At 55.7% G+C, this 25,708-nt stretch overlaps 1 protein-coding gene across 2 annotated transcripts in view; it reads right to left on the reverse strand.

The window, feature by feature from the left end:
* The window catches only part of LRRC24 (leucine rich repeat containing 24), a 148,367-nt gene that overhangs the window by 112,844 nt on the left and 9,815 nt on the right, over positions 1-25,708 (reverse strand). Inside the window, exon 2 of one of the 2 annotated variants that reach the window (XM_075332433.1) lies at positions 6,324-6,371. The gene's annotated coding sequence lies outside the window, so the exon portion shown is untranslated. Of the gene's footprint in view, positions 1-6,024; positions 6,372-25,708 lie in introns of both variants that reach the window. The other variant, XM_075332432.1, reaches the window with a different exon arrangement.

Consider the following 25,708-nt stretch of genomic DNA (forward strand, 5'->3'; position numbering starts at 1 on the left):
AAAGCTTCATCGCTTAGCGGATCCAGCATCCGGGAGATACGGCTGCGGGAGAAGATATAGGGCCGTAAAGCACCCGGCTGGTCCTGCCAAGCACAATCTCACAAAGCCTCTGCAGCCGCCGGCCATGAATCTGCCGGCAGCAGGACACAAAGATCCGTCATCGTCTTCCCCGAGATCTCCAGACAAGAAGCCAAGAGATGGACTGAGAAATCGCCTGGAGTCATCGCTACCGAGGAGCCATGTACAGGGCGACACCACATCGGGTGCAGGGGCTGCATCCGGGGCCGAATTGACAAGGCCTATATTGGGGGCCATGAGCTTCAAGTTACACCACTGGCTATGTATGTGATCAATATGGCAGCACCGATGGGGTCTGTGGTCCTCACTGACAGGACAACCCGGCGCGGACGCCCTCCGCTCTAGAATTGGGCGACTTTCTCCCCTACAACAGATGGACATACAGAAGAGCAGGGTCACGGAGGGGGGACTGGCACGATCCGGTGGCAGGACAGGGCGCCCCAAGTTCACATTCGGAGAGAACACATGAAGCATAGATGAGTCAGATCGGGGGGGGGGTCATAGATGGATCATACCGGATATCGAGGTGTCTTAGATGGATCAGACTGGATATCGGGGGGATTCATAGGTGGATCAGACCAGATATCAGGAGGTTTTAGATTGATCAGTCCGGATATCGGGGGAGTGGGGGTCTTAGTTGGACCAGACCAGATATCGGGTGGGGGGGGTCATAGATGGATCATACCAGATATCGAGGGGTCATAGATGGACCGGTCCGGATATCGGGGGGGGGGGGTGTCTTAGTTGGATCAGACCGGATATCGGGTGGGGGGGGGCTTATGGACAGATCAGACTGGATCTCAGGGGGTCAGGATCAGGCTGAACATCAGGGGTTTCATAGATGGATCACACTGGATATCGAGGGGTTATAGATGGATTAGACCGGATATCGGGTGGGGTGGCTCATAGACAGATTGGTTCGGATCTCAGGGGGTCCGCGGCGCATTCATTCGCACTTGTTTATGAGACCATATTGAGTGGCCTCTCGGGGGGTGATGAATTACACACGGCTTCTCTATCAGATCCGGCGGCAGATGTTCGGCGCTGACTGGAGGCCCCGGGGATTGCCGGTAATTTGATTAGGTGTTACATATGTAAATAAGGCGATTTCTCCGGCGTCTGAAGGTCGGATTCTGCGTCTTCACAGTCCTCGTTATCTTCTAACTTCTCCACCTTCAGAGTCTGGTCACGGCCCCATTCCTCCGTCCATGGCCCCGTCCCTCAGTCCATGGCCCCGTCCCTCAGTCCATGGCCCCGTCCCTCAGTCCATGGCCCCGTCCCTCAGTCCATGGCCCCGTCCCTCAGTCCATGGCCCCGTCCCTCAGTCCATGGCCCCGTCCCTCCTTCCATCCCGTGCACTCACAGGGGAGACGCAGGATTTATAGCACCACACATCATTGCATCGAGTCAGGTATGGCGACCGGCAGAGAACGCGGCTGAGGCCTCAAGAGCGGAAGAAGCCGGCATCATAGTCTATACAGGACCGGACTGTGCAACACATAAAAAGGGAAACATGGAGAAGAGAGACCCCCCAAAATACCCACCAGGTGTGCATCTGTGACCAAACACATCCAACCACCCCCTGTACGAGGCCGTAGGCGCCAAAACCAGCCAGAAACCACCAAGAGAATAGCAGACTGACGTAACTGGGAGAATGGACCCCATGGGTAGAACCAACCATGATGCCAGGCACATCACCCCTCTGCTGAGCACCCATCATCAACTACAGTCTCCGTCGTGTACAGTGTTTGGCCGTCTTCTATGGTAGACACATCGTCCGTTGTGTACGGTGTTTGGCGTCTTCTATAGCAGCCACAGCCTCCATCGTGTACAGTGTTTGGCCGTTTTCTATGGCAGCCACATCCTCCGTTGTGTACAGTGTTTGGCAGTCTTCTATAGTAACCACATCCTCCGTTGTGTACGGTGTTTGGCGTCTTCTATGGCAGCCACATCCTCTGTCGTGTACGGTGTTTGGCGTCTTCTATAGCAGCCACATCCTCCGTTGTTTACGGTGTTTGGCCGTCTTCTATGATAGCCACATCCTCCATCGTGTACAGTGTTTGGCCGTCTTCTATGATAGCCACATCCTCCATTGTGTACGGTGTTTGGTCGTCTTCTATGGCAGCCACATCCTCCATGGTGTACGGTGTTTGGTCGTCTTCTATGGCAGCCACATCCTCCGTCGTGTACGGTGTTTGGCCGTCTTCTATGGCAGCCACATCCTCCGTCGTGTACGGTGTTTGGCCGTCTTCTATGATAGCCACATCCTCCATTGTGTACGGTGTTTGGTCGTCTTCTATGGCAGCCACATCCTCCGTCGTGTACGGTGTTTGGCCGTCTTCTATGGCAGCCACATCCTCCGTCGTGTACGATGTTTGACCGTCTTCTATGGCAGACACATCCTCCATCGTGTACGGTGTTTGGCCGTCTTCTATGGCAGCCACATCCTCCGTCGTGTACGGTGTTTGACCGTCTTCTACGGCAGCCACATCCTCCGTCGTGTACGGTGTTTGACCGTCTTCTATGGCAGCCACATTCTCCATCGTGTACGGTGTTTGGCCGTCTTCTATGGCAGCCGCATCCTCCGTCGTGTACGGTGTTTGGCCGTCTTCTATGGCAGCCACATCCTCCGTCGTGTATGGTGTTTGGCCGTCTTCTATGGTAACCACATCCTCCGTTGTGTACGGTGTTTGACCGTCTTCTATGGCAGCCACATCCTCCGTTGTGTACGGTGTTTGGCCGTCTTCTACGGCAGCCACATCCTCATCCTCCATCGTGTACGGTGTTTGGCCGTCTTCTACGGCAGCCACATCCTCCATCGTGTACGGTGTTTGGCCGTCTTCTACGGCAGCCACATCCTCCGTCGTGTACGGTGGTTGACCGTCTTCTACGGCAGCCACATCCTCTGTCGTGTACGGTGTTTGGCCATCTTTTACGGCAGCCACATCCTCCATGGTGTACGGTGTTTGGCCATCTTTTATGGCAGCCACATCCTCCATGGTGTACGGTGTTTGGTCGTCTTCTATGGCAGCCACATCCTCCATCGTGTACGGTGTTTGGCCGTCTTCTATGACAGCCACATCCTCCATTGTGTACGGTGTTTGGTCGTCTTCTATGGCAGCCACATCCTCCGTCGTGTACGGTGTTTGGCCGTCTTCTATGGCAGACACATCCTCTGTCGTGTACGGTGTTTGACCGTCTTCTACGGCAGCCATATCCTCCATCGTGTACGGTGTTTGGCCGTCTTCTATGGCAGGCACATCCTCCATCGTGTACGGTGTTTGGCTGTCTTCTACGGTAGCCATATCCTCCATCGTGTACGGTGTTTGGCCGTCTTCTATGGCAGCCACATCCTCCGTCGTGTACGGTGTTTGACCGTCTTCTACGGCAGCCACATCCTCTGTCGTGTACGGTGTTTGGCCGTCTTCTACGGCAGCCATATCCTCCATCGTGTACGGTGTTTGGCCGTCTTCTATGGCAGGCACATCCTCCATCGTGTACGGTGTTTGGCTGTCTTCTACGGCAGCCACATCCTCTGTCGTGTACGGTGTTTGGCCGTCTTCTACGGCAGCCATATCCTCCATCGTGTACGGTGTTTGGCCGTCTTCTACGGCAGCCATATCCTCCATCGTGTACGGTGTTTGGCCGTCTTCTATGGCAGCCACATCCTCTGTCGTGTACGGTGTTTGGCTGTCTTCTACGGCAGCCACATCCTCCATCGTGTACGGTGTTTGACCGTCTTCTATGGCAGCCACATCCTCTGTCGTGTACGGTGTTTGGCCGTCTTCTACGGCAGCCACATCCTTGGATTGAGCCGCTGCATCTCGTCCAGAAGTGCGATGGGACTTGGCACGAGCGACACTTGTCCTTGTCCCTCCAATCATACGCAGACGCCCGTGTTGGCGCAGAAAGCCGTGAAGGGCGCTGAACGACGTCTCGGAGCGCGGCGGTGCAATTAAGAGCAGTTAACGTTTACAAGTTAATGTTTCCTAGACGCCGGCCGTTACGACGTGAGGAAATATAGCCGTGTACTTAGTGAAGTGGGGCCGAGCGGAGGAGTCTATTGTCTTCTGGTGCTCGGCCAACAGCTCTGACACCGGGTCTTCTCCTCTCAGGGACATATGCCGCCGAGCTGGTGGGCCGGTGCCAGGACGCTGCACTTCTCTGCCATCGCCTCTCACACGCCGCTATCTGCTGCTCCAATGGAGACGCGGTAATGAAGGACAGCGGCGATCACAGGACGTGCCTGGAGGAAGAGCTGGCGGGTGACTATACGGCATATACGCTCAGCCATATACAGCAGACCCGACGGTATACCACGGGCTGTACGCTGATTGTGCGCGTGGGGGGGAATCAGTGATCGCTAGGTGTAAGGAGGGGATCAGTGATCACCGGGTGTGGGGGAGAAATCAGTGATTGCCGGGTGTGGGGGAGAAATCAGTGATCGCCGGGTGTGGGGGAGAAATCAGTGATCGCCGGGTGTGGGGGAGAAATCAGTGATCACCGGGTGTGGGGGAGAAATCAGTGATCGCCAGGTGTGGGGGAGGAATCAGTGATCGCCGGGTGGGGGGGAATCAGTGATCGCTAGGTGTAAGGAGGGGATCAGTGATCACCGGGTGTGGGGGAGAAATCAGTGATCACTGGGTGTGGGGGAGGAATCAGTGATCGCCGGGTGTGGGGGAGGAATCAGTGATCGCCGGGTGGGGGGGGGGGGGGAAGGGAATCAGTGATCGCCGGGTGGGGGGGAGGAATCAGTGATCGCCGGGTGTGGGGGAGGAATCAGTGATCGCCGGGTGGGGGGGGGAGGAATCAGTGATCGCCGGGTGTGGGGGAGGAATCAGTGATCGCCGGAAGGGGGGGGGGGAATCAGTGATCGCCGGGGGGGGGGGGAGGGGGGAAAATCAGTGATCGCCGGGGGGGGGGGAAAAATCAGTGATCGCCGGGGGGGAAATCAGTGATCGCCGGGGGGGGGGGGAAATCAGTGATCGCCGGGTGGGGGGGAATCAGTGATCGCCGGGTGGGGGGGGGAGGAATCAGTGATCGCTAGGTGTAAGGAGGGGATCAGTGATCGCCGGGTGTGGTAGGAGGAGATCATTGCTTAATCCTGAAATCACACGTGACCTCGCGCTGCTCAGACCCCGGGATCTTCTTCCTCTCATCAGACGATCAGACGAACCGTCCAACAACACAACTTAAGATCTGAGCATAAGACACTGACTGCGTCCCCCCCACTCCACAGCCAGTGTCGTCAGGAGACCCCCCAAATATCACCACCGCCCAGGGTCCAACACCAGGTATACCAGGAATATTTCACCACAGATTACTGGGCTTGAAGATATACAGATCATCCAGAGAAAAAGTCTGAAATATACTCCAGAGCTGCACTCACTATTCTGCCGGTGCAGTCACTGTGTACATACATTACATTACTGATCCTGAGTTACCTCCTGTATTATACTCCAGAGCAGCACTCACTATTCTGCTGGTGCAGTCACTGTGTACATACATTACATTACTGATCCTGAGTTACCTCCTGTATTATATTCCAGAGCTGCACTCACTATTCTGCCGGTGCAGTCACTGTGTACATACATTACATTACTGATCCTGAGTTACCTCCTGTATTATACTCCAGAGCAGCACTCACTATTCTGCCGGTGCAGTCACTGTGTACATACATTACATTACTGATCCTGAGTTACCTCCTGTATTATATTCCAGAGCTGCACTCACTATTCTGCCGGTGCAGTCACTGTGTACATACATTACATTACTGATCCTGAGTTACCTCCTGTATTATACTCCAGAACAGCACTCACTATTCAGCTGGTGCAGTCACTGTGTACATACATTACTGATCCTGAGTTACCTCCTGTATTATACTCCAGAGCTGCACTTCACACTGAACTTCTCTAGCCTCCGCAGTACTGTATTGGTGTCACCTACCTCCTCTCCGGTGCTGATCCGGGATCCTCAGCCCAGCAGATCCACAGAGCCACATCCGCTGTATGAATAGTTTTTCCTGTAAATCTCCATTTTCCCGGCACTGATGAAGACCAAACACAGCGCGGCTGCGGGCACCGCCCCGGCTCCTTCCGCCCCACGCGCTTCACTGCCGCACCACATCAACACTCCACATTATACCCCAGGAGAATCCACAGTAACTGCTCACAGCCCGCCGGCACCGTATACACCCGATATATCCCAGCACACAGGAGGGACCACAGCCAAGAAACACGTCTCACCATCCAGCACAGGGACTGTCAGCTCCGAGGACGAGAAATACAGCCCGACTGAGGAGGAAAAACAGAGAGTCAGTGGTATAGCAGCTATATTCTTGTATATAGGGGGCAGTATTATAGTAGTTATATTCTTGTATATAGGGAGCAGTATTATAGTAGTTATATTCTTGTACATAGGGAGCAGTATTATAGTAGTTATATTCTTGTACATAAGAGCAGTATTATAGTAGTTATATTCTTGTACATAGGAGCAGTATTATAGTAGTTATATTCTTGTACATAAGAGCAGTATTATAGTAGTTATATTCTTGTACATAGGGGGCAGTATTATAGTAGTTATATTCTTGTATATAGAAGCAGTATTATAGTAGTTATATTCTTGTACATAAGAGCAGTATTATAGTAGTTATATTCTTGTACATAGGGAGCAGTATTATAGTAGTTATATTCTTGTACATAAGAGCAGTATTATAGTAGTTATATTCTTGTATATAGGGGCAGTATTATAGTAGTTATATTCTTGTATATAGGGGCAGTATTATAGTAGTTATATTCTTGTATATAGGGGCAGTATTATAGTAGTTATATTCTTGTATATAGGGGCAGTATTATAGTAGTTATATTCTTGCACATAGGGGCAGTATTATAGTAGTTATATTCTTGTATTTAGGGGCAGTATTATAGTAGTTATATTCATGTATATAGGGGCAGTATTATAGTAGTTATATTCTTGTAAATAGGGGCAGTATTATAGTAGATATATTCTTGTACATAGGGGTCAGTATTATAGTAGTTATATTCTTGTGCATAGGGGGCAGTATTATAGTAGTTATATTCTTGTATTTAGGGGCAGTATTATAGTAGTTATATTCATGTATATAGGGGCAGTATTATAGTAGTTATATTCTTGTAAATAGGGGCAGTATTATAGTAGATATATTCTTGTACATAGGGGGCAGTATTATAGTAGTTATATTCTTGTGCATAGGGGGCAGTATTATAGTAGTTATATTCTTGTACATAGGGGGCAGTATTATAGTAGTTATATTCTTGCATATAGGAGCAGTATTATAGTAGTTATATTCTTGTATATAGGGGCAGTATTATAGTAGTTATATTCCTGTACATAGGGGCAGTATTATAGTAGTTATATTCTTGCACATAGGGGCAGTATTATAGTAGTTATATTCTTGTATTTAGGGGCAGTATTATAGTAGTTATATTCATGTATATAGGGGCAGTATTATAGTAGTTATATTCTTGTACATAGGGGCAGTATTATAGTAGATATATTCTTGTACATAGGGGGCAGTATTATAGTAGTTATATTCTTGTGCATAGGGGGCAGTATTATAGTAGTTATATTCTTGTATATAGGAGCAGTATTATAGTAGTTATATTCTTGTACATAGGGGCAGTATTATAGTAGTTATATTTTTGTACATAGCAGTATTATAGTAGTTATATTCTTGTACATAGGGGCAGTATTATAGTAGTTATATTCTTGTATATAGGAGCAGTATTATAGTAGTTATATTCTTGTACATAGGGGCAGTATTATAGTAGTTATATTTTTGTACATAGGGGCAGTATTATAGTAGATATATTCTTGTACATAGGGGGCAGTATTATAATAGTTATATTCTTGTGCATAGGGGGCAGTATTATAGTAGTTATATTCTTGTACATAGGGGGCAGTATTATAGTAGTTATATTCTTGTATATAGGGGCAGTATTATAGTAGTTATATTCTTGCATATAGGGGCAGTATTATAGTAGTTATATTCTTGTACATAGGGGGCAGTATTATAGTAGTTATATTGTTGTACATAGGGGGCAGTATTATAGTAGTCATATTCTTGTATATAGGGGCAGTATTATAGTAGGTATATTCTTGTACATAGTAGCAGTATTATAGTAGATATATTCTTGTACATAGGGGCAGTATTATAGTAGTTATATTCCTGTACATAGGGGGCAGTATTATAGTAGTTATATTTTTGTACATAGGAGCAGTATTATAGTAGTTATATTCTTGTATATAGCGGGCAGTATTATAGTAGTTATATTCTTGTACATAGGGGGCAGTATTATAGTAGTTATATTCTTGTACATAGGGGGCAGTATTATAGTAGTTATATTCTTGTACATAGGAGCAGTATTATAGTAGTTATATTCTTGTATATAGGGGCAGTATTATAGTAGTTATATTCTTGTACATAGGGGGCAGTATTATAGTAGTTATATTCTTGTACATAGGGGGCAGTATTATAGGAAAGAGAATGAGGACACCCCCCACCTCAGGGAGAAACGACACCCCCCACTCAGGGAAAGACGAGACCCCCCCTCAGGGAAAGACGAAAGCCCCCCCTACCTCAGGGAAGGACGAGGCCCTCCCTCAGGGAAAGACGATAGCCCCCCCGCACCTCAGGGAAAGACGAGAGCCCCCCACCTCAGGGAAAGACGAGAGAGCACCCCACCTCAGGGAAAGACAGCCCCCCTACCTCAGGGAAAGACGAAGCCCCCCCCCCACCTCAGGGAAAGACGAGAGTCCCCCCCCACCTCAGGGAAAGACGAGACCCCTCAGAGTGCTGGGCTGTACTGGGAGTCGCTGGGTGATGTGGCTGGGAGGCCGGGCGAGTGTAGAGGACGGCGGCCTCTATCTGCTGTACACACTAAAGTGCAGTAAAAATCAGATTTTTGGCCTTAGATATCTCTTGTCCTCTGTGAAGCATCTGGTCTCGGCCTACCGTATTCCATGGCAACGGGCAGTCTGCAGAGGCGTGTCACCCAGGAAATCACCACAGAGGCCGCCAGTCAGCGCCCACAGTGTGATGTAATATGGCGGGCGTGGAGTACGGGCCAGTGTCCACAGTCAGCGCCCACAGTGTGATGTAATATGGCGGGCGTGGAGTACGGGCCAGTGTCCACAGTCAGCGCCCACAGTGTGATGTAATATGGCGGGCGTGGAGTACGGGCCAGCACCCACAGCCAGCGCCAACAGCCAACCAGGATCCACAGTGTGATGTAATATGGCGGGTGTGGAGTACGGGACAGCGTCCAAAGCCAGCGCCCACAGCCAACCAGGATCCAAAGTGTGATGTAATATGGCGGGCGTGGAGTACGGGACAGCGTCCAAAGCCAGCGCCAACAGCCAACCAGGATCCACAGTGTGATGTAATATGGCGGGCGTGGAGTACGGGACAGCGTCCACAGCCAGCGTCCACAGCCAGCCAGGATCCACAGTGTGATGTAATATGGCGGGCGTGGAGTACGGGACAGCGTCCACAGCCAGCGTCCACAGCCAGCCAGGATCCACAGTGTGATGTAATATGGCGGGCGTGGAGTATGGGCCTATGCTCACCACCAGCGTCCACAGCCAGTCAGGACCCACTATGTGATGTAATATGGCGGGCGTGGAGTACAGGCCATCGCCCACGGCCAGGCGGCAGTCCCACGATCGCTGGCTGTAATTATCCGGCGTTGCCGTTGGTTTCCTGACTTTGTGCACATCCTAGTTTCACAGGATCGTCACCTGCAGCCGCTGTATATTCTGGACTCGGCGCCATTTTGCTATTTGGTAATGTAAAATCCTGAATGACTTTATATTGGAAGTGATAATTTAACGTCCCAATATGACTGAAGATGTGGACAATTAATGACGGACGGACGCCCCGACGGGAACGGCAGCGAGGACGGCAGGCAGCCCCGAGGAGAACGGCAGCGAGGACGGCAGGCAGCCCCGAGGAGAACGGCAGCGAGGACGGCAGGCAGCCCCGAGGAGAACGGCAGCGAGGACGGCAGGCAGCACCGAGGAGAACGGCAGCGAGGACGGCAGGCAGCCCCGAGGAGAACGGCAGCGAGGACGGCAGGCAGCCCCGAGGAGAACGGCAGCGAGGACGGCAGGCAGCCCCGAGGAGACTGGCAGCGAGGACGGCAGGCAGCCCCGAGGAGAACGGCAGCGAGGACGGCAGGCAGCCCCGAGGAGAACGGCAGCGAGGACGGCAGGCAGCCCCGAGGAGAACGGCAGCGAGGACGGCAGGCAGCCCCGAGGAGAACGGCAGCGAGGACGGCAGGCAGCCCCGAGGACGGCAGGTAGCCCCGAGGAGAACGGCAGCGAGGACGGCAGGCGGCCCAGAGGAGAACAGCAGCGAGGACGGCAGGCGGCCCAGAGGAGAACAGCAGCGAGAACGGCAGGCGGCCCAGAGGAGAACGGCAGCGAGGACGGCAGGTAGCCCCGAGCAGAACGGCAGCGAGGACGGCAGGCAGCCCCGAGGACGGCAGGTAGCCCCGAGGAGAACGGCAGCGAGGACAGCAGGCGGCCCAGAGGAGAACAGCAGCGAGGACGGCAGGCGGCCCAGAGGAGAACAGCAGCGAGGACGGCAGGCGGCCCAGAGGAGAACGGCAGCGAGGACGGCAGGTAGCCCCGAGCAGAACGGCAGCGAGGACGGCAGGTAGCCCCGAGGAGAATGGCAGCGAGGGCGGCAGGTAGCACCGAGGAGAACGGCAGCGAGGGCGGCAGGCAGCCCCGAGGAGAACGGCAGCGAGGACGGCAGGCAGCCCCGAGGAGAACGGCAGCGAGGACGGCAGGCAGCCCCGAGGAGAACGGCAGCGAGGGCGGCAGGCGGCCCAGAGGAGAACAGCAACGAGGACGGCAGGCGGCCCAGAGGAGAACGGCAGCGAGGACGGCAGGCAGCCCAGAGGAGAACAGCAGCGAGGACGGCAGGCGGCCCAGAGGAGAACGGCAGCGAGGACGGCAGGCAGCCCTGAGGAAAACGGCAGCGAGGACGGCAGGTAGCCCCGAGGAGAAAGGCAGCGAGGGCGGCAGGTAGCCCCGAGGAGAACGGCAGCGAGGATGGAAGGCGGCCCAGAGGAGAACGGCAGCGAGGACGGCAGGTGGCCCAGAGGAGAACGGCAGCGAGGACGGCAGGTAGCCCCGAGGAGAACGGCAGCGAGGACGGCAGGCAGCCCCGAGGAGAACGGCAGCGAGGACGGCAGGCAGCACCGAGGAAAACGGCAGCGAGGACAGCCAGCAGCACCCAGGAGAACGGCAGCGAGGACGGCAGGCAGCACCCAGGAGAACGGCAGCGAGGACGGCAGGCAGCACCCAGGAGAACGGCAGCGAGGACGGCAGGCAGCACCGAGGAGGACGGCAGCGAGGACGACAGGCAGCCCCGAGGAGGACGGCAGCGAGGACGGCAGGCAGCACCCAGGAGAACGGCAGCAAGGACGGCAGGCAGCACCGAGGAGGACGACAGCGAGGACGGCAGGCACTACGTCGAGGTCAGAGGAGACAGAACACACGTTACTGAGCGCAGGGCCCGCAGGCGGATCGTCGGCCGCACTCCACACTCTGCTCATTCACTTTTCCTCTGGATAAGTCGTCGATTATGGACAATTATTGCTTCCATGTCCAGCTCACAATGGAGGAATCCTGAACCCAGCATCTCCGGGGTTAATATAATACACGTAATGTTACTGACTGTCCGCACGAGAAGCTGCAACTGCAGCAGTAACGGAGTGTGAAGGATTAAAGCCAAGTGTGAACACGTCCAGATACAGAGGACGACACGTGTGAAGGTCAGCCCCTCCAGAACCGCTGCAGACAATCCACAAAGACCACCAGACAAGGCCCTGATATGTCAGAACCAGAAAAAGGAGGAAGAGCAAAAGTAAGGAGCCTACACATACTAGAGAGGGAGGGAGGAGAGGAGCGTCCACCTACTAGAGAGGGAGGGGAGGAGCGTCCACCTACTAGAGAGGGAGGGGAGGAGCGTCCATCTACTAGAGAGGGAGGGGAGGAGCGTCCATCTACTAGAGAGGGAGGGGAGGAGCGTCCACCTACTAGAGAGGGAGGAGGAGAGGAGCGTCCATCTACTAGAGAGGGAGAGAGGAGAGGAGCGTCCCTCTACTAGAGAGGGAGGGAGGAGAGGAGAGTCCATCTACTAGAGAGGGAGGGAGGAGAGGAGCGTCCATCTACTAGAGAGGGAGGGGAGGAGCGTCCACCTACTAGAGAAGGAGCAGGAGAGGAGCCTACACATACTAGAGAGGGAGGGAGGAGAGGAGCGTACACCTACTAGAGAGGGAGGAGGAGAGGAGCGTCCACCTACTAGAGAGGGAGGGGAGGAGCGTCCACCTACTAGAGAGGGAGGGAGGAGGAGGAGAGGAGCGTCCACCTACTAGATAGGGAGGAGAGGAGCGTCCATCTACTAGAGAGGGAGGGAGGAGAGGAGTGTCCACCTACTAGAAAGGGAGGGAGGAGGAGGAGGAGAGGAGCGTCCATCTACTAGAGAGGGAGGGGAGGAGCGTCCATCTACTAGAGAGGGAGGGGAGGAGCGTCCATCTACTAGAGAGGGAGGGGAGGAGCGTCCATCTACTAGAGAGGGAGGGGAGGAGCGTCCACCTACTAGAGAGGGAGGAGGAGAGGAGCGTCCATCTACTAGAGAGGGAGGGAGGAGAGGAGCGTCCACCTACTAGAGAGGGAGGAGGAGAGGAGCGTCCATCTACTAGAGAGGGAGAGAGGAGAGGAGCGTCCCTCTACTAGAGAGGGAGGGAGGAGAGGAGCGTCCATCTACTAGAGAGGGAGGGAGGAGAGGAGCGTCCATCTACTAGAGAGGGAGGGAGGAGAGGATCGTCCATCTACTAGAGAGGGAGGGAGGAGAGGAGCGTCCACCTACTAGAAAGGGAGGGAGGAGAGGATCGTCCATCTAATAGAGAGGGAGGGAGGAGAGGAGCGTCCACCTACTAGAAAGGGAGGGAGGAGAGGAGCGTCCACCTACTAGAAAGGGAGGGAGGAGAGGAGCGTCCATCTACTAGAGAGGGAGGGAGGAGAGGAGCGTCCACCTACTAGAGAGGGAGGAGGAGAGGAGCGTCCATCTACTAGAGAGGGAGGAGGAGAGGAGCGTCCATCTACTAGAGAGGGAGGAGGAGAGGAGCGTCCATCTACTAGAGAGGGAGGAGGAGAGGAGCGTCCATCTACTAGAGAGGGAGGGAGGAGAGGAGCGTCCACCTACTAGAAAGGGAGGGAGGAGAGGAGCGTACATCTACTAGAGAGGGAGGAGGAGAGGAGCGTCCGACTACTAGAGAGGGAGGAGGAGAGGAGCGTCCATCTACTAGAGAGGGAGGAGGAGAGGAGCGTCCATCTACTAGAGAGGGAGGAGGAGAGGAGCGTCCATCTACTAGAGGGGGAGGAGGAGAGGAGCGTCCATCTACTAGAGAGGGAGGGAGGAGAGGAGCGTCCATCTACTAGAGAGGGAGGAGGAGAGGAGCGTCCATCTACTAGAGAGGGAGGGAGGAGAGGAGCGTCCATCTACTAGAGAGGGAGGAGGAGAGGAGCGTCCATCTACTAGAGAGGGAGGGAGGAGAGGAGCGTCCATCTACTAGAGAGGGAGGAGAGGAGCGTCCATCTACTAGAGAGGGAGGAGGAGAGGAGCGTCCATCTACTAGAGAGGGAGGAGGAGAGGAGCGTACATCTACTAGAGAGGGAGGAGGAGAGGAGCGTCCATCTACTAGAGAGGGAGGAGGAGAGGAGCGTCCATCTACTAGAGAGGGAGGAGGAGAGGAGCGTCCATCTACTAGAGAGGGAGGAGGAGAGGAGCGTCCATCAACTAGAGAGGGAGGGAGGAGAGGAGCGTCCATCTACTAGAGAGGGAGGAGGAGAGGAGCGTCCATCAACTAGAGAGGGAGGAGGAGAGGAGCGTCCATCTACTAGAGAGGGAGGAGGAGAGGAGCGTCCATCTACTAGAGAGGGAGGAGGAGAGGAGCGTCCATCTACTAGAGAGGGAGGAGGAGAGGAGCGTCCATCTACTAGAGAGGAAGGGAGGAGAGGAGCGTCCATCTACTAGAGAGGGAGGGAGGAGAGGAGCGTCCATCTACTAGAGAGGGAGGGAGGAGAGGAGCGTCCATCTACTAGAGAGGGAGGGAGGAGAGGAGCGTCCATCTACTAGAGAGGGAGGAGGAGAGGAGCGTCCGACTACTAGAGAGGGAGGAGGAGAGGAGCGTCCATCTACTAGAGAGGGAGGAGGAGAGGAGCGTCCATCTACTAGAGAGGGAGGAGGAGAGGAGCGTACATCTACTAGAGAGGGAGGAGGAGAGGAGCGTCCATCTACTAGAGAGGGAGGGAGGAGAGGAGCGTCCACCTACTAGAAAGGGAGGGAGGAGGAGGAGAGGAGCGTCCATCTACTAGAGAGGGAGGGAGGAGAGGAGTGTCCACCTACTAGAAAGGGAGGGAGAAGGAGAGGAGCGTCCATCTACTAGAGAGGGAGGGAGGAGAGGAGCGTCCACCTACTAGAAAGGGAGGGAGGAGGAGGAGAGGAGCATCCATCTACTAGAGAGGGAGGAGGAGAGGAGCGTCCGACTACTAGAGAGGGAGGAGGAGAGGAGCGTCCATCTACTAGAGAGGGAGGAGAGGAGCGTCCATCTACTAGAGAGGGAGGAGAGGAGCGTCCATCTACTTGTGAGGGAGGAGGAGAGGAGCGTCCATCTACTTGTGAGGGAGGAGGAGAGGAGCGTCCATCTACTTGTGAGGGAGGGAGGAGAGGAGCGTCCATCTTCTAGAGAGGGAGGGAGGAGAGGAGCGTCCATCTACTAGAGAGGGAGGGAGGAGAGGAGCGTCCATCTACTAGAGAGGGAGGGAGGAGAGGAGCGTCCATCTACTAGAGAGGGAGGGAGGAGAGGAGCGTCCATCTACTAGAGAGGGAGGGAGGAGAGGAGCGTCCATCTACTAGAGAGGGAGGGAGGAGAGGAGCGTCCATCTACTAGAGAGGGAGGAGGAGAGGAGCGTCCATCTACTAGAGAGGGAGGAGGAGAGGAGCGTCCATCTACTAGAGAGGGAGGAGGAGAGGAGTGTCCACCTACTAGAAAGGGAGGGAGGAGGAGGAGAGGAGCATCCATCTACTAGAGAGGGAGGAGGAGAGGAGCGTCCGACTACTAGAGAGGGAGGAGGAGAGGAGCGTACATCTACTAGAAAGGGAGGAGGAGAGGAGCGTCCATCTACTAGAGAGGGAGGAGGAGAGGAGCGTCCATCTACTAGAGAGGGAGGAGAGGAGCGTCCATCTACTTGAGAGGGAGGAGAGGAGCGTCCATCTACTTGTGAGGGAGGAGGAGAGGAGCGTCCATCTACTTGTGAGGGAGGAGGAGAGGAGCGTCCATCTACTAGAGAGGGAGGGAGGAGAGGAGCGTCCATCTACTAGAGAGGGAGGAGAGGAGCGTCCATCTACTAGAGAGGGAGGAGAGGAGCGTCCATCTACTAGAGAGGGAGGAGGAGAGGAGCGTCCATCTACTAGAGAGGGAGGAGGAGAGGAGCGTCCATCTACTAGAGAGGGAGGAGGAGAGGAGCGTCCATCTACTAGAGAGGGAGGAGGAGAGGAGCGTCCATCTACTAGAGAGGGAGGAGGAGGAGGAGAGGAGCGTCCATCTACTAGAGAGGGAGGAGAGGAGCGTCCATCTACTAGAGAGGGAGGAGGAGAGGAGCGTCCATCTACTAGAGAGGGAGGAGGAGAGGAGCGTCCATCTACTAGTGAGGGAGGAGAGGAGCGTCCATCTACTAGTGAGGGAGGAGGAGAGGAGCGTCCATCTACTTGTGAGGGAGGAGGAGAGGAGCGTCCATCTACTAGAGAGGGAGGGAGGAGAGGAGCGTCCATCTACTAGAGAGGGAGGGAGGAGAGGAGCGTCCATCTACTAGAGAGGGAGGAGGAGAGGAGCGTCCATCTACTAGAGAGGGAGGAGAGGAGCGTCCATCTACTAGAGAGGGAGGGAGGAGAGGAGCGTCCATCTACTAGAGAGGGAGGGAGGAGAGGAGCGTCCATCTACTAGAGAGGGAGGGAGGAGAGGAGCGTCCATCTACTAGAGAGGGAGGGAGGAGAGGAGCGTCCATCTACTAGAGAGGGAGGAGGAGAGGAGCGTCCATCTGCTAGAGAGGGAGGAGAGGAGCGTCCATCTGCTAGAGAGGGAGGAGAGGAGCGTCCATCTACTAGAGAGGGAGGGAGGAGAGGAGCGTCCATCTACTAGAGAGGGAGGGAGGAGAGGAGCGTCCATCTACTAGAGAGGGAGGAGGAGAGGAGCGTCCATCTACTAGAGAGGGAGGAGGAGAGGAGCGTCCATCTACTAGAGAGGGAGGAGGAGAGGAGCGTCCATCTACTAGAGAGGGAGGGAGGAGAGGAGCGTCCATCCACTAGAGAGGGAGGAGGAGAGGAGCGTCCATCTACTAGAGAGGGAGGAGGAGAGGAGCGTCCATCTACTAGAGAGGGAGGAGGAGAGGAGCGTCCATCTACTAGAGAGGGAGGGAGGAGAGGAGCGTCCATCTACTAGAGAGGGAGGGAGGAGAGGAGCGTCCATCTACTAGAGAGGGAGGGAGGAGAGGAGCGTCCATCTACTAGAGAGGGAGGAGGAGAGGAGCGTCCATCTGCTAGAGAGGGAGGAGAGGAGCGTCCATCTACTAGAGAGGGAGGGAGGAGAGGAGCGTCCATCTACTAGAGAGGGAGGGAGGAGAGGAGCGTCCATCTACTAGAGAGGGAGGGAGGAGAGGAGCGTCCATCTACTAGAGAGGGAGGAGGAGAGGAGCGTCCATCTACTAGAGAGGGAGGAGGAGAGGAGCGTCCATCTACTAGAGAGGGAGGAGGAGAGGAGCGTCCATCTACTAGAGAGGGAGGGAGGAGAGGAGCGTCCATCCACTAGAGAGGGAGGGAGGGGAGGAGCGTCCATCTACTAGAGAGGGAGGAGGAGAGGAGCGTCCATCTACTAGAGAGGGAGGAGGAGAGGAGCGTCCATCTACTAGAGAGGGAGGGAGGAGAGGAGCGTCCATCTACTAGAGAGGGAGGAGGAGAGGAGTGTCCATCTACTAGAGAGGGAGGGAGGAGAGGAGCGTCCATCTACTAGAGAGGGAGGAGAGGAGCGTCCATCTACTAGAGAGGGAGGAGGAGAGGAGCGTCCATCTACTAGAGAGGGAGGAGGAGAGGAGCGTCCATCTACTAGAGAGGGAGGAGGAGAGGAGCATCCATCTACTAGAGAGGGAGGAGGAGAGGAGCGTCCATCTACTAGAGAGGGAGGAGGAGAGGAGCGTCCATCTACTAGAGAGGGAGGAGGAGAGGAGCGTCCATCTACTAGAGAGGGAGGGAGGAGAGGAGCGTCCATCTACTAGAGAGGGAGGGAGGAGAGGAGCGTCCATCTACTAGAGAGGGAGGAGGAGAGGAGCGTCCATCTACTAGAGAGGGAGGGAGGAGAGGAGCGTCCATCTACTAGAGAGGGAGGAGGAGAGGAGCGTCCATCTACTAGAGAGGGAGGGAGGAGAGGAGCGTCCATCTACTAGAGAGGGAGGAGGAGAGGAGCGTCCATCTACTAGAGAGGGAGGGAGGAGAGGAGCGTCCATCTACTAGAGAGGGAGGAGGAGAGGAGCGTCCATCTACTAGAGAGGGAGGAGGAGAGAAGCGTCCATCTACTAGAGAGGGAGGAGAGGAGCGTCCATCTACTAGAGAGGGAGGAGGAGAGGAGCGTCCATCTACTAGAGAGGGAGGAGGAGAGGAGCGTCCATCTACTAGAGAGGGAGGAGGAGAGGAGCGTCCATCAACTAGAGAGGGAGGGAGGAGAGGAGCGTCCATCAACTAGAGAGGGAGGGAGGAGAGGAGCGTCCATCTACTAGAGAGGGAGGAGGAGAGGAGCGTCCATCTACTAGAGAGGGAGGAGGAGAGGAGCGTCCATCTACTAGAGAGGGAGGAGGAGAGGAGCGTCCATCTACTAGAGAGGGAGGGAGGAGAGGCGCGTCCATCTACTAGAGAGGGAGGGAGGAGAGGAGCGTCCATCTACTAGAGAGGGAGGGAGGAGAGGAGCGTCCATCTACTAGAGAGGGAGGGAGGAGAGGAGCGTCCATCTACTAGAGAGGGAGGAGGAGAGGAGCGTCCATCTACTAGTGAGGGAGGAGAGGAGCGTCCATCTACTAGAGAGGGAGGAGGAGAGGAGCGTCCGACTACTAGAGAGGGAGGAGGAGAGGAGCGTCCATCTACTAGAGAGGGAGGAGGAGAGGAGCGTCCATCTACTAGAGAGGGAGGAGGAGAGGAGCGTACATCTACTAGAGAGGGAGGAGAGGAGCGTCCATCTACTAGAGAGGGAGGGAGGAGAGGAGTGTCCACCTACTAGAAAGGGAGGGAGGAGGAGGAGGAGAGGAGCATCCATCTACTAGAGAGGGAGGAGGAGAGGAGCGTCCGACTACTATAGAGGGAGGAGGAGAGGAGCGTACATCTACTAGAAAGGGAGGAGGAGAGGAGCGTCCATCTACTAGAGAGGGAGGAGGAGAGGAGCGTCCATCTACTAGAGAGGGAGGAGAGGAGCGTCCATCTACTAGAGAGGGAGGAGAGGAGCGTCCATCAACTAGAGAGGGAGGAGAGGAGCGTCCATCTACTTGTGAGGGAGGAGGAGAGGAGCGTCCATCTACTTGTGAGGGAGGAGGAGAGGAGCGTCCATCTACTAGAGAGGGAGGGAGGAGAGGAGCGTCCATCTACTAGAGAGGGAGGGAGGAGAGGAGCGTCCATCTACTAGAGAGGGAGGAGGAGAGGAGCGTCCCTCTACTAGAGAGGGAGGAGGAGAGGAGCGTCCCTCTACTAGAGAGGGAGGAGGAGAGGAGCGTCCATCTACTAGAGAGGGAGGAGGAGGAGGAGAGGAGCGTCCATCTACTAGAGAGGGAGGAGAGGAGCGTCCATCTACTAGAGAGGGAGGAGAGGAGCGTCCATCTACTAGAGAGGGAGGAGGAGAGGAGCGTCCATCTACTAGAGAGGGAGGAGGAGAGGAGCGTCCATCTACTAGTGAGGGAGGAGAGGAGCGTCCATCTACTTGTGAGGGAGGAGGAGAGGAGCGTCCATCTACTTGTGAGGGAGGAGGAGAGGAGCGTCCATCTACTAGAAAGGGAGGGAGGAGAGGAGCGTCCATCTACTAGAGAGGGAGGGAGGAGAGGAGCGTCCATCTACTAGAGAGGGAGGAGGAGAGGAGCGTCCATCTACTAGAGAGGGAGGAGGAGAGGAGCGTCCATCTACTAGAGAGGGAGGAGGAGAGGAGCGTCCATCTACTAGAGAGGGAGGGAGGAGAGGAGCGTCCATCTACTAGAGAGGGAGGAGGAGAGGAGCGTCCATCTACTAGAGAGGGAGGGAGGAGAGGAGCGTCCATCTACTAGAGAGGGAGGAGGAGAGGAGCGTCCATCTACTAGAGAGGGAGGAGGAGAGGAGCGTCCATCTACTAGAGAGGGAGGAGGAGAGGAGCGTCCATCTACTAGAGAGGGAGGAGGAGAGGAGCGTCCATCTACTAGAGAGGGAGGAGGAGAGGAGCGTCCATCTACTAGAGAGGGAGGGAGGAGAGGAGCGTCCATCTACTAGAGAGGGAGGGAGGAGAGGAGCGTCCATCTACTAGAGAGGGAGGGAGGAGAGGAGCGTCCATCTACTAGAGAGGGAGGGAGGAGAGGAGCGTCCATCTACTAGAGAGGGAGGGAGGAGAGGAGCGTCCATCTACTAGAGAGGGAGGGAGGAGAGGAGCGTCCATCTACTAGAGAGGGAGGAGGAGAGGAGCGTCCATCTGCTAGAGAGGGAGGAGAGGAGCGTCCATCTACTAGAGAGGGAGGGAGGAGAGGAGCGTCCATCTACTAGAGAGGGAGGGAGGAGAGGAGCGTCCATCTACTAGAGAGGGAGGGAGGAGAGGAGCGTCCATCTACTAGAGAGGGAGAAGGAGAGGAGCGTCCATCTACTAGAGAGGGAGGAGGAGAGGAGCGTCCATCTACTAGAGAGGGAGGGAGGAGAGGAGCGTCCATCTACTAGAGAGGGAGGGAGGAGAGGAGCGTCCATCTACTAGAGAGGGAGGGAGGAGAGGAGCGTCCATCTACTAGAGAGGGAGGGAGGAGAGGAGCGTCCATCTACTAGAGAGGGAGGAGAGGAGCGTCCATCTACTAGAGAGGGAGGAGGAGAGGAGCGTCCATCTACTAGAGAGGGAGGAGAGGAGCGTCCATCTACTAGAGAGGGAGGAGGAGAGGAGCGTCCATCTACTAGAGAGGGAGGAGGAGAGGAGCGTCCATCTACTAGAGAGGGAGGAGGAGAGGAGCGTCCATCAACTAGAGAGGGAGGGAGGAGAGGAGCGTCCATCTAGTAGAGAGGGAGGAGAGGAGCGTCCATCTACTAGAGAGGGAGGAGGAGAGGAGCGTCCATCTACTAGAGAGGGAGGAGGAGAGGAGCGTCCATCTACTAGAGAGGGAGGAGGAGAGGAGCGTCCATCTACTAGAGAGGGAGGGAGGAGAGGAGCGTCCATCTACTAGAGAGGGAGGGAGGAGAGGAGCGTCCATCTACTAGAGAGGGAGGGAGGAGAGGAGCGTCCATCTACTAGAGAGGGAGGGAGGAGAGGAGCGTCCATCTACTAGAGAGGGAGGGAGGAGAGGAGCGTCCATCTACTAGAGAGGGAGGGAGGAGAGGAGCGTCCATCTACTAGAGAGGGAGGGAGGAGAGGAGCGTCCATCTACTAGAGAGGGAGGGAGGAGAGGAGCGTCCATCTACTAGAGAGGGAGGGAGGAGAGGAGCGTCCATCTACTAGAGAGGGAGGGAGGAGAGGAGCGTCCATCTACTAGAGAGGGAGGGAGGAGAGGAGCGTCCATCTACTAGAGAGGGAGGGAGGAGAGGAGCGTCCATCTACTAGAGAGGGAGGAGGAGAGGAGCGTCCATCTACTAGAGAGGGAGGAGGAGAGGAGCGTCCATCTACTAGAGAGGGAGGAGGAGAGGAGCGTCCATCTACTAGAGAGGGAGGAGGAGAGGAGCGTCCATCTACTAGAGAGGGAGGAGGAGAGGAGCGTCCATCAACTAGAGAGGGAGGGAGGAGAGGAGCGTCCATCTAGTAGAGAGGGAGGAGAGGAGCGTCCATCTACTAGAGAGGGAGGAGGAGAGGAGCGTCCATCTACTAGAGAGGGAGGGAGGAGAGGAGCGTCCATCTACTAGAGAGGGAGGAGGAGAGGAGCGTCCATCTACTAGAGAGGGAGGAGGAGAGGAGCGTCCATCTACTAGAGAGGGAGGAGGAGAGGAGCGTCCATCTACTAGAGAGGGAAGGAGGAGAGGAGCGTACATCTACTAGAGAGGGAGGAGGAGAGGAGCGTCCATCTACTAGAGAGGGAGGGAGGAGAGGAGCGTCCATCTACTAGAGAGGGAGGGAGGAGAGGAGCGTCCATCTACTAGAGAGGGAGGGAGGAGAGGAGCGTCCATCTACTAGAGAGGGAGGGAGGAGAGGAGCGTCCATCTACTAGAGAGGGAGGGAGGAGAGGAGCGTCCATCTACTAGAGAGGGAGGAGGAGAGGAGCGTCCATCTGCTAGAGAGGGAGGAGAGGAGCGTCCATCTACTAGAGAGGGAGGGAGGAGAGGAGCGTCCATCTACTAGAGAGGGAGGGAGGAGAGGAGCGTCCATCTACTAGAGAGGGAGGGAGGAGAGGAGCGTCCATCTACTAGAGAGGGAGAAGGAGAGGAGCGTCCATCTACTAGAGAGGGAGGAGGAGAGGAGCGTCCATCTACTAGAGAGGGAGGGAGGAGAGGAGCGTCCATCTACTAGAGAGGGAGGGAGGAGAGGAGCGTCCATCTACTAGAGAGGGAGGGAGGAGAGGAGCGTCCATCTACTAGAGAGGGAGGGAGGAGAGGAGCGTCCATCTACTAGAGAGGGAGGAGAGGAGCGTCCATCTACTAGAGAGGGAGGAGGAGAGGAGCGTCCATCTACTAGAGAGGGAGGAGAGGAGCGTCCATCTACTAGAGAGGGAGGAGGAGAGGAGCGTCCATCTACTAGAGAGGGAGGAGGAGAGGAGCGTCCATCTACTAGAGAGGGAGGAGGAGAGGAGCGTCCATCAACTAGAGAGGGAGGGAGGAGAGGAGCGTCCATCTAGTAGAGAGGGAGGAGAGGAGCGTCCATCTACTAGAGAGGGAGGAGGAGAGGAGCGTCCATCTACTAGAGAGGGAGGAGGAGAGGAGCGTCCATCTACTAGAGAGGGAGGAGGAGAGGAGCGTCCATCTACTAGAGAGGGAGGGAGGAGAGGAGCGTCCATCTACTAGAGAGGGAGGGAGGAGAGGAGCGTCCATCTACTAGAGAGGGAGGGAGGAGAGGAGCGTCCATCTACTAGAGAGGGAGGGAGGAGAGGAGCGTCCATCTACTAGAGAGGGAGGGAGGAGAGGAGCGTCCATCTACTAGAGAGGGAGGGAGGAGAGGAGCGTCCATCTACTAGAGAGGGAGGGAGGAGAGGAGCGTCCATCTACTAGAGAGGGAGGGAGGAGAGGAGCGTCCATCTACTAGAGAGGGAGGGAGGAGAGGAGCGTCCATCTACTAGAGAGGGAGGGAGGAGAGGAGCGTCCATCTACTAGAGAGGGAGGGAGGAGAGGAGCGTCCATCTACTAGAGAGGGAGGAGGAGAGGAGCGTCCATCTACTAGAGAGGGAGGAGAGGAGCGTCCATCTACTAGAGAGGGAGGAGGAGAGGAGCGTCCATCTACTAGAGAGGGAGGAGGAGAGGAGCGTCCATCTACTAGAGAGGGAGGAGGAGAGGAGCGTCCATCTACTAGAGAGGGAGGAGGAGAGGAGCGTCCATCAACTAGAGAGGGAGGGAGGAGAGGAGCGTCCATCTAGTAGAGAGGGAGGAGAGGAGCGTCCATCTACTAGAGAGGGAGGAGGAGAGGAGCGTCCATCTACTAGAGAGGGAGGGAGGAGAGGAGCGTCCATCTACTAGAGAGGGAGGAGGAGAGGAGCGTCCATCTACTAGAGAGGGAGGAGGAGAGGAGCGTCCATCTACTAGAGAGGGAGGAGGAGAGGAGCGTCCATCTACTAGAGAGGGAAGGAGGAGAGGAGCGTACATCTACTAGAGAGGGAGGAGGAGAGGAGCGTCCATCTACTAGAGAGGGAGGGAGGAGAGGAGCGTCCATCTACTAGAGAGGGAGGGAGGAGAGGAGCATCCATCTACTAGAGAGGGAGGGAGGAGAGGAGCGTCCATCTACTAGAGAGGGAGGGAGGAGAGGAGCGTCCATCTACTAGAGAGGGAGGAGGAGAGGAGCGTCCATCTACTAGAGAGGGAGGGAGGAGAGGAGCGTCCATCTACTAGAGAGGGAGGGAGGAGAGGAGCGTCCATCTACTAGAGAGGGAGGGAGGAGAGGAGCGTCCATCTACTAGAGAGGGAGGAGGAGAGGAGCGTCCATCTACTAGAGAGGGAGGAGGAGAGGAGCGTCCATCTACTAGAGAGGGAGGAGGAGAGGAGCGTCCATCTACTAGAGAGGGAGGAGGAGAGGAGCGTCCATCTACTAGAGAGGGAGGAGGAGAGGAGCGTCCATCAACTAGAGAGGGAGGGAGGAGAGGAGCGTCCATCTACTAGAGAGGGAGGAGGAGAGGAGCGTCCATCTACTAGAGAGGGAGGAGGAGAGGAGCGTCCATCTACTAGAGAGGGAGGAGGAGAGGAGCGTCCATCTACTAGAGAGGGAGGAGGAGAGGAGCGTCCATCTACTAGAGAGGGAGGAGGAGAGGAGCGTCCATCTACTAGAGAGGGAGGGAGGAGAGGAGCGTCCATCTACTAGAGAGGGAGGGAGGAGAGGAGCGTCCATCTACTAGAGAGGGAGGGAGGAGAGGAGCGTCCATCTACTAGAGAGGGAGGGAGGAGAGGAGCGTCCATCTACTAGAGAGGGAGGAGGAGAGGAGCGTCCATCTACTAGAGAGGGAGGGAGGAGAGAAGCGTCCATCTACTAGAGAGGGAGGAGAGGAGCGTCCATCTACTAGAGAGGGAGGAGGAGAGGAGCGTCCATCTACTAGAGAGGGAGGGAGGAGAGGAGCGTCCATCTACTAGAGAGGGAGGAGGAGAGGAGCGTCCATCTACTAGAGAGGGAGGGAGGAGAGAAGCGTCCATCTACTAGAGAGGGAGGAGAGGAGCGTCCATCTACTAGAGAGGGAGGAGGAGAGGAGCGTCCATCTACTAGAGAGGGAGGAGGAGAGGAGCGTCCATCTACTAGAGAGGGAGGAGGAGAGGAGCGTCCATCAACTAGAGAGGGAGGGAGGAGAGGAGCGTCCATCAACTAGAGAGGGAGGGAGGAGAGGAGCGTCCATCTACTAGAGAGGGAGGAGGAGAGGAGCGTCCATCTACTAGAGAGGGAGGAGGAGAGGAGCGTCCATCTACTAGAGAGGGAGGAGGAGAGGAGCGTCCATCTACTAGAGAGGGAGGGAGGAGAGGCGCGTCCATCTACTAGAGAGGGAGGGAGGAGAGGAGCGTCCATCTACTAGAGAGGGAGGGAGGAGAGGAGCGTCCATCTACTAGAGAGGGAGGGAGGAGAGGAGCGTCCATCTACTAGAGAGGGAGGGAGGAGAGGAGCGTCCATCTACTAGTGAGGGAGGAGAGGAGCGTCCATCTACTAGAGAGGGAGGAGGAGAGGAGCGTCCGACTACTAGAGAGGGAGGAGGAGAGGAGCGTCCATCTACTAGAGAGGGAGGAGGAGAGGAGCGTCCATCTACTAGAGAGGGAGGAGGAGAGGAGCGTACATCTACTAGAGAGGGAGGAGAGGAGCGTCCATCTACTAGAGAGGGAGGGAGGAGAGGAGTGTCCACCTACTAGAAAGGGAGGGAGGAGGAGGAGAGGAGCATCCATCTACTAGAGAGGGAGGAGGAGAGGAGCGTCCGACTACTATAGAGGGAGGAGGAGAGGAGCGTACATCTACTAGAAAGGGAGGAGGAGAGGAGCGTCCATCTACTAGAGAGGGAGGAGGAGAGGAGCGTCCATCTACTAGAGAGGGAGGGGAGGAGCGTCCATCTACTAGAGAGGGAGGAGAGGAGCGTCCATCAACTAGAGAGGGAGGAGAGGAGCGTCCATCTACTTGTGAGGGAGGAGGAGAGGAGCGTCCATCTACTTGTGAGGGAGGAGGAGAGGAGCGTCCATCTACTAGAGAGGGAGGGAGGAGAGGAGCGTCCATCTACTAGAGAGGGAGGGAGGAGAGGAGCGTCCATCTACTAGAGAGGGAGGAGGAGAGGAGCGTCCCTCTACTAGAGAGGGAGGAGGAGAGGAGCGTCCCTCTACTAGAGAGGGAGGAGGAGAGGAGCGTCCATCTACTAGAGAGGGAGGAGGAGGAGGAGAGGAGCGTCCATCTACTAGAGAGGGAGGAGAGGAGCGTCCATCTACTAGAGAGGGAGGAGAGGAGCGTCCATCTACTAGAGAGGGAGGAGGAGAGGAGCGTCCATCTACTAGAGAGGGAGGAGGAGAGGAGCGTCCATCTACTAGTGAGGGAGGAGAGGAGCGTCCATCTACTTGTGAGGGAGGAGGAGAGGAGCGTCCATCTACTTGTGAGGGAGGAGGAGAGGAGCGTCCATCTACTAGAAAGGGAGGGAGGAGAGGAGCGTCCATCTACTAGAGAGGGAGGGAGGAGAGGAGCGTCCATCT

Source organism: Anomaloglossus baeobatrachus, unplaced genomic scaffold (genome assembly GCF_048569485.1).
Source record: "Anomaloglossus baeobatrachus isolate aAnoBae1 unplaced genomic scaffold, aAnoBae1.hap1 Scaffold_328, whole genome shotgun sequence".
Lineage (NCBI taxonomy): Eukaryota > Metazoa > Chordata > Amphibia > Anura > Aromobatidae > Anomaloglossus > Anomaloglossus baeobatrachus.